This window comes from Aquarana catesbeiana, linkage group LG02 (genome assembly GCF_042186555.1).
Source record: "Aquarana catesbeiana isolate 2022-GZ linkage group LG02, ASM4218655v1, whole genome shotgun sequence".
Lineage (NCBI taxonomy): Eukaryota > Metazoa > Chordata > Amphibia > Anura > Ranidae > Aquarana > Aquarana catesbeiana.
The window spans coordinates 530,861,142-530,880,344 of NC_133325.1; the positions used below are offsets into that span (position 1 = coordinate 530,861,142).

Sequence of the window (19,203 nt, forward strand, 5' to 3'; positions counted from 1 at the left end):
GGTTGAGCAGAAGTGTATCCTTTCGTCTATCTGATATGTTAGCTGATGATTCCGGTCGCTTTCTCTTCCTCAGGGGCTTCATAGGCCTCAATGTACCCTTGCAAATGTATATTGTCCAAACCAAAATCAACCTACCTTTTTCTCACAAACCCTAACTAAATTGTCACACTTCACCAAAGGTCTTACTATTTTAGCAGGAGACATTAACATGTCTCTAGACCAAACAATAGACATGTCCCAAGGCCGCTCTAATATTTCTTTTAAAAGCTTGAAATTTGTCAAAAAGAGGCTCCTGGGCCTCCAATTAATGGATGCCTGGCGCCTCCGCCATCCCAAGCAGAATCTCACATTTCTCCACAACACACAAATCATATTCTAGAATAGACAATATATTCCTAGATCACTTTCATCTCCCCCTCTTACAATCTACTCACATAGGCACCGCAACTATCTCGGACCATGCACCTGTGTCAATGACGCGGACCATGCCTTCATTGACACATCGTACTAATAACTGGAAACTTAATGATTCCCTTCTTACTAATGAAGCCGAGGTTTCCATGCTGGCCTCCTATTTATCACAATCACAAGGAAAATAAACCCTCTGACACTTCTCCCTCCATTGTCTGGGAAGCTCATAAGGCTACTATTAGAGGCCGCTTCATTGAGCTTGGTGCCAGAAAGAAAAGGGAGCATGGTCAACAAATAGCTGATCTTGACAAGCAACATAAACTATCTCTCCATATTGAGCATCTCCAATCCCTCACACTTAAACGAGAGGAATTAAAGTCTCTTCTCAATTTAGACACTAAGAGAAAATTCCAGCGCATATCAGAAATTTTATGAGTGGGGGAACAAACCAAGTAGACTACTGGCTAGGTCATTAAAAGCTAAACAAAATGCAGTCATTTATTTCTAAAAATCAAAATTTTCATCAGGAGAGCTTGCCCATGCAACTCCAGACATTGCTAAGGCCTTCAAGGAGTTCTATGCGGACCTTTACAATGTTAAAAATGACTTATCCTCTCTATCTCAGAAAGAGAGACGAAACCGCATGCTCTCCTACCTGAAAGAAGCTAACCTACCTAAATTGCCCGTGTCTGTCCTTAAAGAACTGGAAGAGGATTTCTCGGTCGAGGAATTTCAGGCGGCTTTGAAATCTTCCCCATCCGGTAAAGCACCCGGACCTGATGGGTTCACCATTTTATACTACAAAACATTCAGCGACATTCTGCTCCCCCACCTCACAGCTTATGCAAACTCAGTCTCTCATTCCTCATGCTTACGTCCAGAATCCCTCTCCACTCACATTACTCTCATTCCTAAACCGATAAGGACCCTAAATAAGTGACCAAAAAATTAAAATATATATATACCAAAGGAATCCTTAAAAATGTGAGTAAATTCAAATGAAAAAATACCAGCCTGCCCATAAAAATAAACTTGAGTGAACAAAATTCATAAAACTGAATACCAGTGAACAATAATAATTGTGCAATCGTGACATGTGATGTCAAAAAAATATATTATAAAATAATTATATATCAAATATAAATTAGCATCAATAACAAAGTCCATCCAGAATTGGTGCAAGATCCTGATGTAAATCTTTGATAACAAAAACGTGAGCAGCAAAATCCCTTCACCATCACTGAAAAAGATTCACCAATGTGCTCATAGAAATGGATGTCCGCTTACCAGATGGAGTTGACCAATTTAATTAAAAAAAGGTCAAATAGGCTTTAGCAAGATATTGCTTGCTGCAATGGAGAAAAATATACCAAACTCTTGTCCTCACATCACAGGGTCTCACGCATGGGATATAAAATAGATGGAGAGGAACCGAACATAGTGTAATACCATTTATTAGGAATAAAAGTAAAAACAGAACATAGCCAAATGGCTACTCACATAGAAGGTGCCATCGCCCGGCACTGAGGCTGGAAAGCGTATCTAAGGATGGAGAAATCCGATCTGTGGGAGAAGTTTCCCGGATAATCACGGCAGCAGCGCGCGTTCCACCCTCGACGGACAGACAAACCACGGAGGCCGGAAGTGATGTAATTGCGTGACCAAGTACCGCCTCGACGTACGTTTCGTTTTACACGTCTTCAGGAAGCGTACTTGGTCACTATGGAGACAATTTAAATAGAGTATAAAATTTGCATAAAGAGGAGGAGTTGAATGCTTCACAGCCTCAGTGCCGTTCATAGAACACCGTACAACCTTCTCAAATAGCAGTTTGATTGACAAAGGTAGATTCGCTTCAACAAAATCATTTACACAATATGAATATTTGTATATATTATTACTAATAGGAAATAAGTTTCAATATTGAAAATGAAATGAAGAATATTCCGCCAGTACCTAACTATGAAAAATAAGACAATTCAAAAATAAATATAAAAACTTTTATATATTCACTAATCATAGTGAGTATAACTCAATATGAATTGAGAATAAGAATAAGAAACCGGCTAAAAAAGACTAAGGCCCAACAGTATATAGAAAAAATGTCATATATAAAAAAATTTATATAATGAATAAAAAAATGAAAAAAAATTTGAAAAAAAATATAAATAAAAATAAAAAATATTAAATAAAAATGAAAAAATTAATTAATTAATTGAATAATAATCAAATCAACAAATTAATATTTTAGAATAGTGAATATAAACTTTCAATTTAAAAACAATATTCAATAGACAAAAAATATTAGTAGAAATTAAATGATAAATATTAGGAAAAATTGATTAATTATGTCTAAAGAAGAAACCAGCATAAACCTAATCATTAGTCAAAAAACAATTTAAATCTAGTTCAATATTCAGGCCCTGCGGCTGCATCGTTTGTAAACGGTACAGCCACTGGGTCTCATTCTGAGAAACAGCCTTTTTAAGGTCAGTACCTCTCCAATTGGGGGTGATCTTATCTATACCATAAAAAGTAAGTAATCGGGGGTCTCTATTGTGGACCATACGGAAGTGCCGTGATACACTATGGTTTAGATAACCTTTAGAGATGTTGGCTACATGTTCGTTGATACGAACTCTCAATTTGCGAGTGGTGCGACCTACATATTGGATTGAACAGGGGCACTCCAACACATAAGTAACATAGCTAGAATTGCATGTAATCAGAGGTTTTATGGAGAATTCTTGTCGGGTAACCTTGGAGTGGAATTTAGAAATCTTTTTCCCTGCTCTATTTGTAGTACGGCAGGCCTTGCATCTGGTGCAATAATAGAAGCCTGATCCATCCAAAAAGGTAGACAGTTTTTTTGGGGGGTCAGGCACATTTGGGGCTATCATATTCCTAAGTCCTGGTGCGCGTCTATAAATAAACTTTGGTTTGGGGGGGAGTAAATTCTGTAAATCTCTATCCTTACAAAGTATGGGCCAGTATTTATGAAATATTTTTTCCACACCTCTGTATTGGCGATGGAAACCTGATATAAATGGGATGTCCCCCAAAAAGGGGGCTTTTTCCTTAGGGACTAAAAGGGAATCTCTATTCATGGCCAAAACTTGGTTTTTGGTTTTTAAAAGATTTTTAAGGGGATAGCCCTTCTCCTGAAACTTTTGGGTAAGGATCTCAGATTGTACATGGTAATCAGTAATATCATCACAATTTCTCCTAATGCGCATATACTGACCCTTGGGGACGGCTCCTAACCATTGTGGATGGTGACAGCTGTTTACTGGCACAAATCCATTACGGTCAGTAGCCTTGAAAAATGTTTTGGAAACCAACCTATTCCCTTGTTTGGTTAAAGTAAGATCTAAGTAATTGATAGTATCCCAACTAAATTCAGCAGTAAACTTAAGTCCATAGGTGTTGTCATTCAGACTTAGAAGAAAATCTTGAAAGTCCGATATGGTGCCCTCCCACAAAAGAATGACGTCGTCAATGTACCTTTTATAGTACCTTAACGATTTATTAGGTTGATGGTAAATGGTTTCATGTTCCCATTTATTGAGCACTATATTTGCTACACTGGGGGCATACCTAGCCCCCATGGCAACTCCTTTGACCTGATTGTAAAACTGGTGGTGTGCCCAGAAATAGTTATTCCCCATAGCCAATTTTAGTCCTTCGACTAAAAATTCAATTTGCAGTAATTTAAGTTTTGATTGATCAATAAGTGCTAATTTAACCGCTACCAGGGCATCTTGTTGTTTAATATTGGTATAGAGTGATTCTATATCAATAGTCACTAGTAAAGTGTTTGAAGATATCGTGATATTCTGTAGAGATTGAATAAGAGCTCGGCTATCTTTCAAATATGATCGCCCAGAGATGACTAAAGGCTGAAGGTAAATGTCCAAGTACTCTCCTACACGGGAATATAAAGACCCTATCCCGCTCACTATGGGTCGGCCGGGGGGTTTTTCTTTACATTTGTGTATCTTGGGCAATATATATAGGACTGGGATACGTGGGGCTTTAGGAATAAGATAATGGGCTTCCTTTTTATTGAGAATATGTAACTGTAAACCCTTGTTTACCCAACAAGAGAGTTGTGTTGTAAATTGTGGTGTGGGATCTGACAATAACGGTTTATAGGTGGTAGTATCTTGTAGCAATCTTTGAATCTCTAAATTATAGTTCTCTTTGCTGAGAACTACTACTCCTCCCCCTTTATCCGCTGGTCGGACTACTATTTGTTTATTATCTTCTAATTTTTTAATACCATCACGGATAGACTGATTAGTACTGGATTTTGGGATTTTAAGTGATTTTACTTCCTCCTGAACCATGTTTTTAAATACTTCAATGTGGTGATGAGTGCTTTTCTTAGGATTAAAGACTGAATTATTCTTGAGTCCACTATGCAAAAAAGTGGTCTCAATCCCTTCAGAGAAGGAAGGAACATTTGTTTGTGAAGAAAAATGTTTTTTGATATTTAGTTTCCTAATAAATTTCTCTATATCAACAAATACATCAAACTTGTTGATATTTTTGCTAGGTGCAAATTTTAACCCTTGTGATAATACTAATAGTTCTTCCTCTGACAGATCTACTCCAGATAGGTTAAAAATCCCTGTATTTAATTGTCCCGTTTTCTTTTTCTTTCTCCTTCTCCCTCTACTCCCTCTTCATTCAAAGAAACTAAAGAGTTTTTAGATAAAGCCCAACAGTTACATACACATTTGTCCAAATATGATACTGACATTCAGCAAAAGAAGCTTAAAAAATACCAGAGAGATATTAAAGACTTTGAACAGAATCAGGTTTACAAATGGCAAACTGATTCAATTCCAACCAATTCCAATGTACCTCCAGTCGTACGAGACCTGGAAATACATAACGCTGTTAATCAATTAGCCAAGGATTTTAACAAGAGGGCAACCCCTCCCACTCCAGCAAGAACCTCCAATAAACCAGTTTCTTACCCCAGGAATAACCCCCCTCAGAGGGGTAAAAATTATTCTTTACCAAATAATACTAACTACTCTTATCCAACACCTTATACGGTACCTACACAAAATAGGTTTGCGCCTTTGTCAGATAGACCATCTGATTATGAGTATGAATATCATAATCAAGAATATAACCATTACCCACCCAGACCCCCTAGAGGCAACTATAGGGGCAATTATCGAGGCCGACCCTATTATAACCATTACAATTATCATCAACCAGGGGGGGAATGGAAGGAATGGAAAGGACCTTACAGAATCCCACCCACTACACCCCAACATTTCAAAGAGCCTACAGAAAAAGAGGGAGTAGAGGGAGAAGGAGAAAGAAAAAGAAAACGGGACAATTAAATACAGGGATTTTTAACCTATCTGGAGTAGATCTGTCAGAGGAAGAACTATTAGTATTATCACAAGGGTTAAAATTTGCACCTAGCAAAAATATCAACAAGTTTGATGTATTTGTTGATATAGAGAAATTTATTAGGAAACTAAATATCAAAAAACATTTTTCTTCACAAACAAATGTTCCTTCCTTCTCTGAAGGGATTGAGACCACTTTTTTGCATAGTGGACTCAAGAATAATTCAGTCTTTAATCCTAAGAAAAGCACTCATCACCACATTGAAGTATTTAAAAACATGGTTCAGGAGGAAGTAAAATCACTTAAAATCCCAAAATCCAGTACTAATCAGTCTATCCGTGATGGTATTAAAAAATTAGAAGATAATAAACAAATAGTAGTCCGACCAGCGGATAAAGGGGGAGGAGTAGTAGTTCTCAGCAAAGAGAAATATAATTTAGAGATTCAAAGATTGCTACAAGATACTACCACCTATAAACCGTTATTGTCAGATCCCACACCACAATTTACAACACAACTCTCTTGTTGGGTAAACAAGGGTTTACAGTTACATATTCTCAATAAAAAGGAAGCCCATTATCTTATTCCTAAAGCCCCACGTATCCCAGTCCTATATATATTGCCCAAGATACACAAATGTAAAGAAAAACCCCCCGGCCGACCCATAGTGAGCGGGATAGGGTCTTTATATTCCCGTGTAGGAGAGTACTTGGACATTTACCTTCAGCCTTTAGTCATCTCTGGGCGATCATATTTGAAAGATAGCCGAGCTCTTATTCAATCTCTACAGAATATCACGATATCTTCAAACACTTTACTAGTGACTATTGATATAGAATCACTCTATACCAATATTAAACAACAAGATGCCCTGGTAGCGGTTAAATTAGCACTTATTGATCAATCAAAACTTAAATTACTGCAAATTGAATTTTTAGTCGAAGGACTAAAATTGGCTATGGGGAATAACTATTTCTGGGCACACCACCAGTTTTACAATCAGGTCAAAGGAGTTGCCATGGGGGCTAGGTATGCCCCCAGTGTTGCAAATATAGTGCTCAATAAATGGGAACATGAAACCATTTACCATCAACCTAATAAATCGTTATGGTACTATAAAAGGTACATTGACGACGTCATTCTTTTGTGGGAGGGCACCATATCGGACTTTCAAGATTTTCTTCTAAGTCTGAATGACAACACCTATGGACTTAAGTTTACTGCTGAATTTAGTTGGGATACGGCACAGTGGCGCAGTGGGTAGCACTCTCGCCTAGCAGTAAGAAGGGTCGCTGGTTCGAATCCCGACCACGACACTACCTGCCTGGAGTTTGCATGTTCTCCCTGTGTCTGCGTGGGTTTCCTCCGGGTACTCCGGTTTCCTCCCACACTCCAAAGACATGCTGGTAGGTTAATTGGATCCAGTCTAAATTGTCCCTAGTATAGGTATGAATGTGAGTTAGGGACCTTAGATTGTAAGCTCCTTGAGGGTATAGGGACTGATGTGAATGTATAATATATATATGTAAAGCGCTGCGTAAATTGACGGCGCTATATAAGTACCTGAAATAAATAAAAATAAAATAAATTACTTAGATCTTACTTTAACCAAACAAAGGAATAGGTTGGTTTCCAAAACATTTTTCAAGGCTACTGACCGTAATGGATTTGTGCCAGTAAACAGCTGTCACCATCCACAATGGTTAGGAGCCGTCCCCAAGGGTCAGTATATGCGCATTAGGAGAAATTGTGATGATATTACTGATTACCATGTACAATCTGAGATCCTTACCCAAAAGTTTCAGGAGAAGGGCTATCCCCTTAAAAATCTTTTAAAAACCAAAAACCAAGTTTTGGCCATGAATAGAGATTCCCTTTTAGTCCCTAAGGAAAAAGCCCCCTTTTTGGGGGACATCCCATTTATATCAGGTTTCCATCGCCAATACAGAGGTGTGGAAAAAATATTTCATAAATACTGGCCCATACTTTGTAAGGATAGAGATTTACAGAATTTACTCCCCCCCAAACCAAAGTTTATTTATAGACGCGCACCAGGACTTAGGAATATGATAGCCCCAAATGTGCCTGACCCCCCAAAAAAACTGTCTACCTTTTTGGATGGATCAGGCTTCTATTATTGCACCAGATGCAAGGCCTGCCGTACTACAAATAGAGCAGGGAAAAAGATTTCTAAATTCCACTCCAAGGTTACCCGACAAGAATTCTCCATAAAACCTCTGATTACATGCAATTCTAGCTATGTTACTTATGTGTTGGAGTGCCCCTGTTCAATCCAATATGTAGGTCGCACCACTCGCAAATTGAGAGTTCGTATCAACGAACATGTAGCCAACATCTCTAAAGGTTATCTAAACCATAGTGTATCACGGCACTTCCGTATGGTCCACAATAGAGACCCCCGATTACTTACTTTTTATGGTATAGATAAGATCACCCCCAATTGGAGAGGTACTGACCTTAAAAAGGCTGTTTCTCAGAATGAGACCCAGTGGCTGTACCGTTTACAAACGATGCAGCCGCAGGGCCTGAATATTGAACTAGATTTAAATTGTTTTTTGACTAATGATTAGGTTTATGCTGGTTTCTTCTTAGACATAATTAATCAATTTTTCCTAATATTTATCATTTAATTTCTACTAATATTTTTTGTCTATTGAATATTGTTTTTAAATTGAAAGTTTATATTCACTATTCTAAAATATTAATTTGTTGATTTGATTATTATTCAATTAATTAATTAATTTTTTCATTTTTATTTAATATTTTTTATTTTTATTTATATTTTTTTTCAAATTTTTCTTCATTTTTTTATTCATTATATAAATTTTTTTATATATGACATTTTTTCTATATACTGTTGGGCCTTAGTCTTTTTTAGCCGGTTTCTTATTCTCAATTCATATTGAGTTATACTCACTATGATTAGTGAATATATAAAAGTTTTTATATCTATTTTTATTTTTGAATTGTCTTATTTTTCATAGTTAGGTACTGGCGGAATATTCTTCATTTCATTTTCAATATTGAAACTTATTTCCTATTAGTAATAATATATACAAATATTCATATTGTGTAAATGATTTTGTTGAAGCGAATCTACCTTTGTCAATCAAACTGCTATTTGAGAAGGTTGTACGGTGTTCTATGAACGGCACTGAGGCTGTGAAGCATTCAACTCCTCCTCTTTATGCAAATTTTATACTCTATTTAAATTGTCTCCATAGTGACCAAGTACGCTTCCTGAAGACGTGTAAAACGAAACGTACGTCGAGGCGGTACTTGGTCACGCAATTACATCACTTCCGGCCTCCGTGGTTTGTCTGTCCGTCGAGGGTGGAACGCACGCTGCTGCCGTGATTATCCGGGAAACTTCTCCCACAGATCGGATTTCTCCATCCTTAGATACGCTTTCCAGCCTCAGTGCCGGGCGATGGCACCTTCTATGTGAGTAGCCATTTGGCTATGTTCTGTTTTTACTTTTATTCCTAATAAATGGTATTACACTATGTTCGGTTCCTCTCCATCTATTTTATATCCCATGCGTGAGACCCTGTGATGTGAGGACAAGAGTTTGGTATATTTTTCTCCATTGCAGCAAGCAATATCTTGCTAAAGCCTATTTGACCTTTTTTTAATTAAATTGGTCAACTCCATCTGGTAAGCGGACATCCATTTCTATGAGCACATTGGTGAATCTTTTTCAGTGATGGTGAAGGGATTTTGCTGCTCACGTTTTTGTTATCAAAGATTTACATCAGGATCTTGCACCAATTCTGGATGGACTTTGTTATTGATGCTAATTTATATTTGATATATAATTATTTTATAATATATTTTTTTGACATCACATGTCACGATTGCACAATTATTATTGTTCACTGGTATTCAGTTTTATGAATTTTGTTCACTCAAGTTTATTTTTATGGGCAGGCTGGTATTTTTTCATTTGAATTTACTCACATTTTTAAGGATTCCTTTGGTATATATATAGTTAATTTTTTGGTCACTTATTTAGCGCTCCCCAACCCCTCTTGTTTCACATTCATGCATTTATGGAATTTTTTTCATTTTTTGCTTAGGGTGTAGCTGCTTCACTCATTTTTTCTTTTTTACATTATTTTTATCTGGCGCGGAATTATTTATTATTTATTCACTGATAAGGACCCTAGCCTCTGTAACAGTTTTAGGCCAATCTCACTAATAAATACTGATATTAAATTATTTGCCAAAGTAATGGCAAATCGCCTGCTCCCCCTACTACCTAGTTGGATCTCCGCAGACCAATCAGGTTTCATTCCCAATAGAGAAGCAAAAGATAACTCCCTTAGAGAGATTTCCCTAATCCAATATGTTCAAAGGAGTGCCCAGCCCATCCTACTCCTCTTCACTGATGCTGAAAAAGCTTTTGATAGGGTGGACTGGGATTATCTTAAGATGACCTTGCGACACTTTTGATTGGGACCTAAGATGTACCACCTTATTTCATCCCAATATTCTATCCCCACAGCACAAATTAGAATTAATGGGACACTGAGTGACCCTTTCGTCCTACATAATGGTACCAGGCAGGGCTGTCCCCTGTCTCCCCTCCTCTTTGCCATTACCTTAGAACCTTTCCTAGCTACAATTAGGAACAATGTTAATATTCAAGGCATACAAGTAGGCAAAAGCTCCCACAAATACGCAGCTTATGCTGACGACATACTATTTTTTATTCAGCAGCCACGCATCTCAATACCTAACTTAACGTCAGCATTTTCCACCTTTCAATCAATCTCCAACTTCAAAATAAACTGGAAATTTTAAACATTAATTTCTCCCAGTCCGAGGCGACTTCCCTGAAGCCTCTTTTTCCCTTTAAATGGGAATCGAAACACATGAAATACCTAGGTATTTATCTCACTTCTAATCCCCAATCTCTTTTTTGGCATAATTACATCCCTTTGCTAAACAGGATTAGGGATGACTTACGAAAATGGTCCAGCCTATCACACACTTGGTTAGGAAAAGTAAATATCATTAAAATGAATATACTACCCCGCATCCTCTTTCTCTTTCAAATGCTCCCACTGGGTGTACCTGTGGGGTTCTTTACTATTTTGCAAACCATGATCTCCCACTTTATTTAGAGGAACAGTCATCCCAGGATATCTAGGGAGCTGTTTCGCTCCAAATGCTCTGGGGGACTGGCACTCCCTAATTTTAAGGCATATTATCAAGTGGTTGTTTTGTCCAGAATAGCCGACTGGAAATATGCTTTTAATTCGAAATTGTGGGTAGAACTTGAATATCTTTTGAGTGGCGTAGATCTCTCGGTAGTCCCCTGGATACCCCGTTCTTGCAGGAATCTTGATCGAACCACCTCAGCACTCACCATATCCTCATTGGATATATGGGATGCCCTGCAGAAAAAAGTCTCATGGGGGTATGACTCTCCTTTAATGCCTCTCCTTAATCATAAATATTTTTTACCAGGTTTATTAGATCCCGGTTTTAAATCATGGGGACCGGAAGAACCTCTCCTAATTACATCATGTTCTCCGTGGCAACGCACTTAAACTACTAGCCACGTTTCTTGATAAATGGAGATACCATCAACTGCAACACTTCTTAAGTTCCCTCCCTCACCCGTTTAGAGGTCTACAAGAGTTAAATAGCGTAGAAGAAATAATTTCATCCAAAAGACCCCCTTTACATGGTATTTCTCTATTTTATAAAGCTCTTATTGCTCTTCAAAATTCCGCCTTTCCACCTTTCCTGGCAAAATGGGAAATAGATCTGGGCTCCCCCCTCACAGACAACCATAAGGATAAGGTCCTACAATTAGTTCACACCTCTTCCCTTGGTTCTAAAATGTCAGAGGTCAACTATAAAATTACTCACCAGGTGGCACTACACCCCAGTTAGACTACACCAAATGTTCCCTGCCAGTTCCCCTATTATGCTGGAGGAACTGTGGGAACAAAGCCACTCATGTGCATGTCTGGTGGTTTTGCCCACTCATTCGTCCCTTTTGGACTGCCATTTGCAATCTGATCCTACAGATTTTGGATGTCAATCTACCAATGGATCCATGGACTATCCCTTTCCATGCCACTAAAGACCCCATAGGTTCATATAAATGTTCACTCATCCCTCACCTACTGAATACCGCCAAAACTTTAAATACCTACCTTATGGGGCCAAACAACAATTCCGTCTATAAAAGTCTGGCTACAGAAGGTAGATGAAGTTCATCTCATGGAGAATATTACCCACAACATTAATGGGACTTCCAAGAAACATTCGTTAACTTGGGCTCCCTGGGTAAAATTTCAATCCACCCCCTCCTATAAGGATATTATAATGCAAACCTCATACGCCTATCAATTACGCATTGCCATCTAAATTCCAATAACTCAATATTTTTCAACATTTTGACATGCACGCCAACAACCCTCTCCCTCCCCCTTTTCATCTTATCCCATCTCTTATCCACTATCCCTTTTTCCTTCCTTTATTTTCTTTCCTATCATCTAGTTTTCCTAATTTCCTCTTCTCTATTTTATCTTTCTCTTCTAGCTAAAGCAATGTTTCTTTTTGTTTTTGTATTTTGATTCAAATGCTCGCATAGAAAGAAGCCTCTGTCTACTTGGTCATTACATTCGCTTACACTTCCCCTCTTGTATTTCCAGAGGTAGTTATTGTATTATTGGCTTCATGACATTCGTTGTAAATTTGTGAGCATTGAAACTTATGCTGCTTTTTCACCAAGATTGTATCTAGTTTGTGATATAAGTATAACTTTTCTCTGTTTTCTTTAATAAAAATTTATAAAACAAAAAAAAAAAAAAATTTAAACTGACAGAAACAATCCAACTAGTAGTATTATTTTATTATAGTACTGAAACAATGATCTGTCTATAGCAGTCAAACAACATGTATTACTTACTACTTGGCCTTTGTTAAACAACAATCCAGCACTCTTGCCATGCAATACTAGTATTTCAAATTTCTGTCTGTCTGCACTGCAGTAGATCTGACTTGTAGCAAAAAGATTTTATATAATTGAACTGACTAAATACGATTTGATTTGAAATGGAATGGATTGCAATTGCATGCCATTTATTTTTTGAGCTATTCTGTAGCTATAAAATGTATGCACTTGTTGTCATTGAGTATAGTTATACTACACATGAAAGCAAGCGCATGCTTTTTTTTTTTTTTGTATAATCTTTATTTTTCTTTTTTAAGTTTACAACACAATGACTTCACAACAGGATAACATCCAACCAGGAGAAAAGGGAGAGGGAAGGGAGGAGGGGAAGGGAGGGGAGGGGAGGAAGAAGATGGGAAGGGGGTTACAATGGGGCAGCTTGTAATCCAGTCAAGGTATAATCAATAACCATGTGGAACGGTAGGCATGTCCACATTTGTCCGCCATGAGAGCACCCTTCTTGTCCTGGACAATCGATCCCTATGGACAAGCCTCTCTTCCCAGTTTGGGGGGGGAGGTAGGGTGGTCATAAGCTTTAGGCACGCAAGCACTGTACACATGGCCTCCATTGTGCATACATCATGAGTGTACCCCCAAAAAAAAAAAAAAAAAAAAACTGCCTGGCTCAGTCGATAACCTGTTGACCCTCCAGAGGGTTTGAAAAGGAAGTAATGAGTACACTGGAAATTGTGGCACAACCTTTAGCACTTTAACAACCATAACAAGGAAAATAGAGAGAAAGGAAAGGAAAGGAATTTTGAATAGGAAAAGAATGGTTAAGGATAGCAAGCTAAGGAAAGAGTAGAAGGCAAACAGAGCTGGTCTCACTGGATATATTGAGGTGCCTGGTCCACTTTAAGCAGACCTCGAAGAGGTTGAAGGACGGTACGCCTGGACACGGCTTCCAAAGGAGGGATCTGCCAGAGCAAGCAGGGCTACGTCTAAACCAGATGATAACATCGTTGTGTCATGTACGTGGGTTTTCCAAGCTGACCACATTAGGTCGAATCTTGCACGAGTGTTCCTGCAAGTAGCAAGCCAACTTTCTGCCTCCATGATCTCCCCCACCTTCCCCAACCAATCCGTCTCGCTTGGAATATGCAAGCTCTTCCAATGTATAGGAATCAGACGTTTTGCTGCGTTGAGGAGGTGGGGGAGAACACTTCGTTTATAACGAGACAGGGGCATGGGAGGGACATGAAGCAAAAAGTGCTTTGGTAGCGCCGGGATTTCTATGCCCATACAGTCTGAGATGTGTTTACTAACCATATCCCAAAACGGGGTCAGCACAGGGCACTCCCACCAAATATGGAGGAACGTGCCTTTCATTCCACATGCCCTCCAGCACCCGTCAGAAGCAGAAGGGAAAATTTTAGCCAGGGTAGTAGGTACCCTATACCATCTTGATAAAATTTTATAATTGTTTTCCTGGGTCTTTGAATCTATCGAGCTCGTGTGGGTCAGGCTGTATAGGTAGTGGAGCTGTTCCTCTGTGAATTCAAATTGGAGATCTTTCCCATTCTTTGATAAACTGATGTTTGGGGTTTGGTGTTGCTGTCTCTAGTAATCCATACAGTGCCGAAATCATGTGAGGTAAGGGATCTGTAGATGCCCACATACTTTCAAATTCTGTCAGTGTGGTTCTGATCGGTGCCTGTCTGGTACATTTAGCTATAAAAGTCTCTAACTGGCGGTCTCCAGAAGTCAAAGGAGAAGCTGCCATATTGTTCTCGTAGGGTGGAGAGTGGAGTCAATGAGCCCCCCCTCAATGAATTTTGCCAAATTAACCATGCCATCCTCCAGCCGTGTCTTAAGTGAGGTTTTCTGTTCCCCCAGAAGAAACCACGGGTATCCACCCACAGGCGCCAATGGAGACGTCCGTGGCGCCAGGGCCAGGCGTGTGTTCACTTCATCCCATATTTTCAGGGAGTGTGTTGTCAGCGGGGAGACCCAATCAGAAAGCCCCCTGTCCCCAACAGGGACCCAGGGCGCATACGATAGGTTTTGGCCTGCCACTGTTTTCTCTAGGGGAACGCACAGCTTAAGAGTGGTATGGAACTTCCAGTTCAGGATGCGCTGTAGGGCAATCGCCTGCTAGTACTGGCCTATATTGGGTATGCCCAGTCTCCCCTTTAATTTAGATCTTTGAAGTGTCGCCATGGCAAGACGTGGCTTCTTACCGCCCCATACAAACTTAATAAAGAGGCTGCGCAAATCGGCAAAGAAGCGTTTTGGTAGTTTTATTGGTATCATTTGCAAGAGGAAAAGGATACGGGGCAATATAGTCATTTTTAGAATATTCGTCCGGCCCACCCATGTGAAAAGAGCCTTGTGCCACGCTAATAAGTCCTGGAAAATACTTTTGAACAAGGGAATATAGGTTATATGAATACAGGGAGTCTAATTTATCTGTAAGCTGAATGCCTAGGTACATCATAGAGGGTGTGGACCACTTGAAAGGGAAGGAACCCTGTAGGGAATTAGTTAGGGATGGAGGGACAGTAATTGGCAAGATCTCTGATTTGGAGTAGTTTATCTTGAAGTTAGAAACCTCTCCATATTCCGTTAATTCTTTCATCAGGTTCGGCAACGAGACTAAGGGGTCCACAACATGGAATAATATGTCATCTGCATTAGCAGAGAGTTTGTGCTCATGAGAGCCCGCTTGTACTCCCCTGATATCTGGGTTATCTCTGACCCTCTGTAGTAGCGGTTCAAGGACCAATGCAAACAGGAGGGGGGAAAGCGGGCACCCCTGTCTCGTGCCCTTCCGAATGGGGAATGTTGTAGAGAGGGTGCCGTTTACTTTGACCTGGGCGGTGGGGGACACGTATAAAGTTGAAATCCACTGCAGCATATGCGGGCCTAAGCCAGTACTCTGGAGCACCGCATTCAGAAAGATCCAGTCCACGCGATCGAACGCATTCTCAGCGTCCGTAGACAAAATCAAGTATGGAGAGCTCTATTAGAGTTGTCCCTTGCCTCCCTTCCCACTATAAAGCCCGTCTGGTCTGCATGTACCAATTCGGGCAGTAGATGTTTTAGGCGATTGGCAAGTATCTTGGAAAAGATTTTAAAGGTCCGTGTTCAGCAGGGATATCGGATGGTAACTCTGTGGCTGGGAGGGATCCTTTCCCTCTTTTGGGAGTACTCCAATGTGAGCCAAAGAAGTCTCCCGTGGGAGGCTTCCCTGAGTTGCTAAGGAGTTAAGAAGGGTGCACAGAGGACCCTGTAGTGTATCAAAGAATTTAAGGTAGTAGGCCCTGGTGAGACCGTCAGGCCCAGGGCTTTTGCCTGTGGGCAGGGACTTGATCGTGGACAATAATTCATGTGTAGAAATTGGGTGTTCTATATCTGTTGCTTGTTCTGAAGAAACTGTGGGGAGCCTTACCCTAGAGCAGGGGTCTCAAACTGGCGGCCCTCCAGCTGTTGCAAAACTACAAGTCCCATGAGGCATTGCAAGGCTGACAGTTAGAAGCATGACTCCCACAGGCAGAGGCATGATGGGACTTGTAGTTTTGCAACAGCTGGAGGGCCGCTAGTTTGAGACCCCTGCCCTAGAGAGATAATCTGCTATCCTGGCTTTTTTAAGAGCTATATCTGTTGGAGAGGAGGCGGAGTCCAGGTCGTACAAGGCCGCATAGTAGTCTTGAAACATAGATGCTATTTTTGAGGTGTGATGAGTTGGCGCTCCCATAGGGGAATGTAATTTATGTACGTGTGCCAAAAGCCTCTTTTTATGGAGAGCCCGAGCCAATAGCCTGCCACACTTGTTGCCATGTTCATAGTAGGTGTGGGCCAAGTAGCGTAGTTTACGGCTTATTTGGCGATCTAACAGCTGAGAAAAGCTGTCTTAGCTTGCTTAAGCATTGGGCCTCAGCAGGGTCTGACGTTCGTTTATGACTGAGCTCAGCTTGTTGTAGTGCCTGTAGTACTCGCTGGAAGTCCGCCTGCCTCTCTTTTTTAAGTTTAGATCCCAAGGCAATAAAAGTGCCTCGGACCACTGCCTTATGACCCTCCCATAGAATGCCCTCACTAACCTCCCCATTAGCATTTTCTTTGAAATAATGTGTCAGAGTCTCCTGTACCCCTACCGCCACTCCCAAGTCATCCAGTAAGTTCTTGTTTAGTTTCCAGGTCCTTGTTTTTGCTAAAGCTTTAGTTAGGGAGAATGTAAGTGTCACTGGTGCATGGTCAGAGATCGTAATCTGCTCTATGGTCGTACCTAGTAGAAAGTCCAGAGTTCCCTGGTCCACCAGTAGTAAATCAATTCTAGTGTATACTTTGTGGACGCCTGAGTAATAGCTATAGTATCTCTCGGAAGCATGCATTGCTCTCCAGCAATCAATGTGTGTCCCTGGAGAGTCTTCCGGAAGTGTCACAGAAAGGCGTGGGAATGAGCGGATCTATTCACTGAGGTATTTATCTCCAGGTCTGGGCTGACATTGAAGTCTCCTCCCAGAATCAATCTGCCCTCTCTGAAGTCTGCCAACCTAGAGAGGGTTTGGTCTATGAACGTGAGCTGTTGCGCATTTGGAGCATATAGTGTGGCAAATGTGTATGTCTGTCCCATGATAGTGCCTTTCAAGAACACATAGCGTCCCAGGGATCTGTTCTATGATCTAGGAGTTGGAACAGGCAGTTTTTATGTATGGCTATGGCCACCCCTTTAGATTTGGGTTTAGGGGAATTGCTCAGATACCATTGCGAGAATATGTGAGTGGGTAATTTGGGCAGTAAAATGAGTTTCTTGTAAGAATAGCACCTGAGCTCCCAGTCTTTTCACCTCTAACCACAGCCTATTTCTCTTATTGGGGAGCACATGCCACGTACATTATATGACACTACCTTAATTGTAGCCATGCTGCGTTAGAATGGGTTGTCCAGACGACGCCCCCAGTCCAAGGAGTCCGGTGAGAGTTCTGCTCTCTGGGAAAAAGAAGTAAGACAGAAAACAGAGAGGCAGAGGATAAAAGAGACAAAAACAGTTAGCAAGACATAATATAAACAAAATATTTTACAGTGCAACGCCACCTATGCCTCATAGGCCTCAAATGGACTTACTCTAAGTTGTTTGCCCGACTCACTCATCCCCCTAATATAGGGGAGACATGTGAGTGTGGCAACACGCCCATATCTGGGCTAATACCCAATACGGGTAGAACTAGGTGGGAGTCATGATCGGACATGGGAAGCCAGGAAGTTCCCACTCCCCACAAAGGCAAAAGCGTTAGTTGTCCGGGGAAGTAACGTTTGGCAGTTCCTTGTATAATAAAGGAAAAAAGAAAAAACCCGTGTGTCCAATAGTATACTGCAACATCAATGTCCTGTAGTAACCTCAATGGCTATTCGCCCCTTTGTGAGTATGGCAATAGAAAAAGTGACTAAATGAGAGAAAAAAAAAAACGAAAAAAGGGAAAAATGGTTGAGAAATCAATATTTAGTCAGTGTTTCAATGCAGGAAATATCACAAAGGTGCATTGGAGAATACAGGAATGCGTGCGGGCCATTCAGTCCCCTGCGAGGGGTTCCTGTCTCGCAGATGTAGAAGAGGAGCGTTTGCAGTTCAGTGAGTTCCGGTTGGTGCGGACCTGCTGCCAGGGTTGGGGTGCCAGTGCTGCTTGAATATCTGTGGACACCCTCCAATCAGGGAAGTCCACAGGTTCCAAATTTAATTGAGACAAAAAACGTGGGAGGTCATCTTTGGTGCACAGACTGGCAGATTTTCCATCTCTTCCTGCATGGAGGCTAAAAGGGAACCCCCACCTATAGGCGATGCCAGCTGTGCGTAGGGACTCCAATAGGGGTTGCAATGCTCTGCATCAGGGTGCGTCGGGACAAGTCCTGGTAGAAAAACAGGCGAGCTCCGTCAAAATCAAAGTAGGGACGTTTGCGCAGAGGCTGCATTATTTGCTCTTTGACCGTATATCTGTGCAGCGTGCAGATTATATCCTGTGGATTGTCTGCATCTTGAGCGGGGGGGGGGGGGGGGGGGGGTCGGAGGGCAGTGTTAGAAAACATGTTCATGAGCTCATGACTACCGACATCATAGCAATCAGTTTTACTACCGACATTTGGAGTTCAGACGTCAGTCCAACAAGCATGCTTAGCCTGACAGCGCACTGGATAGATGACAAATTTCAATTGCAAAACATCCTACTTAACGCACGTGAGTTTGTTGGATCACATACTGCAGCAGCAATATGTGATGCTTTAAAAACCATGCTTGACACTTAGCACATTGAGAAGTCTAAAGTGCATTTGATTGTCCGAGATAATGCGCGGAACATCGCAAAGGCAATGGAGGACAGTGAACTTCAAAGCATACCGTGCATGGCACACACGCTACAATTGGCTGTGAATGAAGGATTGCCGAGTCAGTGCACCATATCATTGCAGATTACGAGCTACCAGCAACA

At 40.6% G+C, this 19,203-nt stretch overlaps 1 protein-coding gene across 7 annotated transcripts in view; it reads right to left on the bottom strand.

Moving 5' to 3' along the window:
* Window positions 1-19,203, bottom strand: part of ZC3H11A (zinc finger CCCH-type containing 11A) — a 754,301-nt gene that overhangs the window by 717,763 nt on the left and 17,335 nt on the right. For 2 of the 7 annotated variants that reach the window (XM_073615849.1, XM_073615847.1), the window contains exon 2: window positions 17,633-17,713. The exons of 4 other annotated variants lie outside the window; for them this stretch is intronic. The gene's annotated coding sequence lies outside the window, so the exon portion shown is untranslated. Of the gene's footprint in view, window positions 1-11,182; window positions 11,211-17,632; window positions 17,714-19,203 lie in introns of all 7 variants that reach the window. One more of the 7 variants, XM_073615850.1, reaches the window with a different exon arrangement.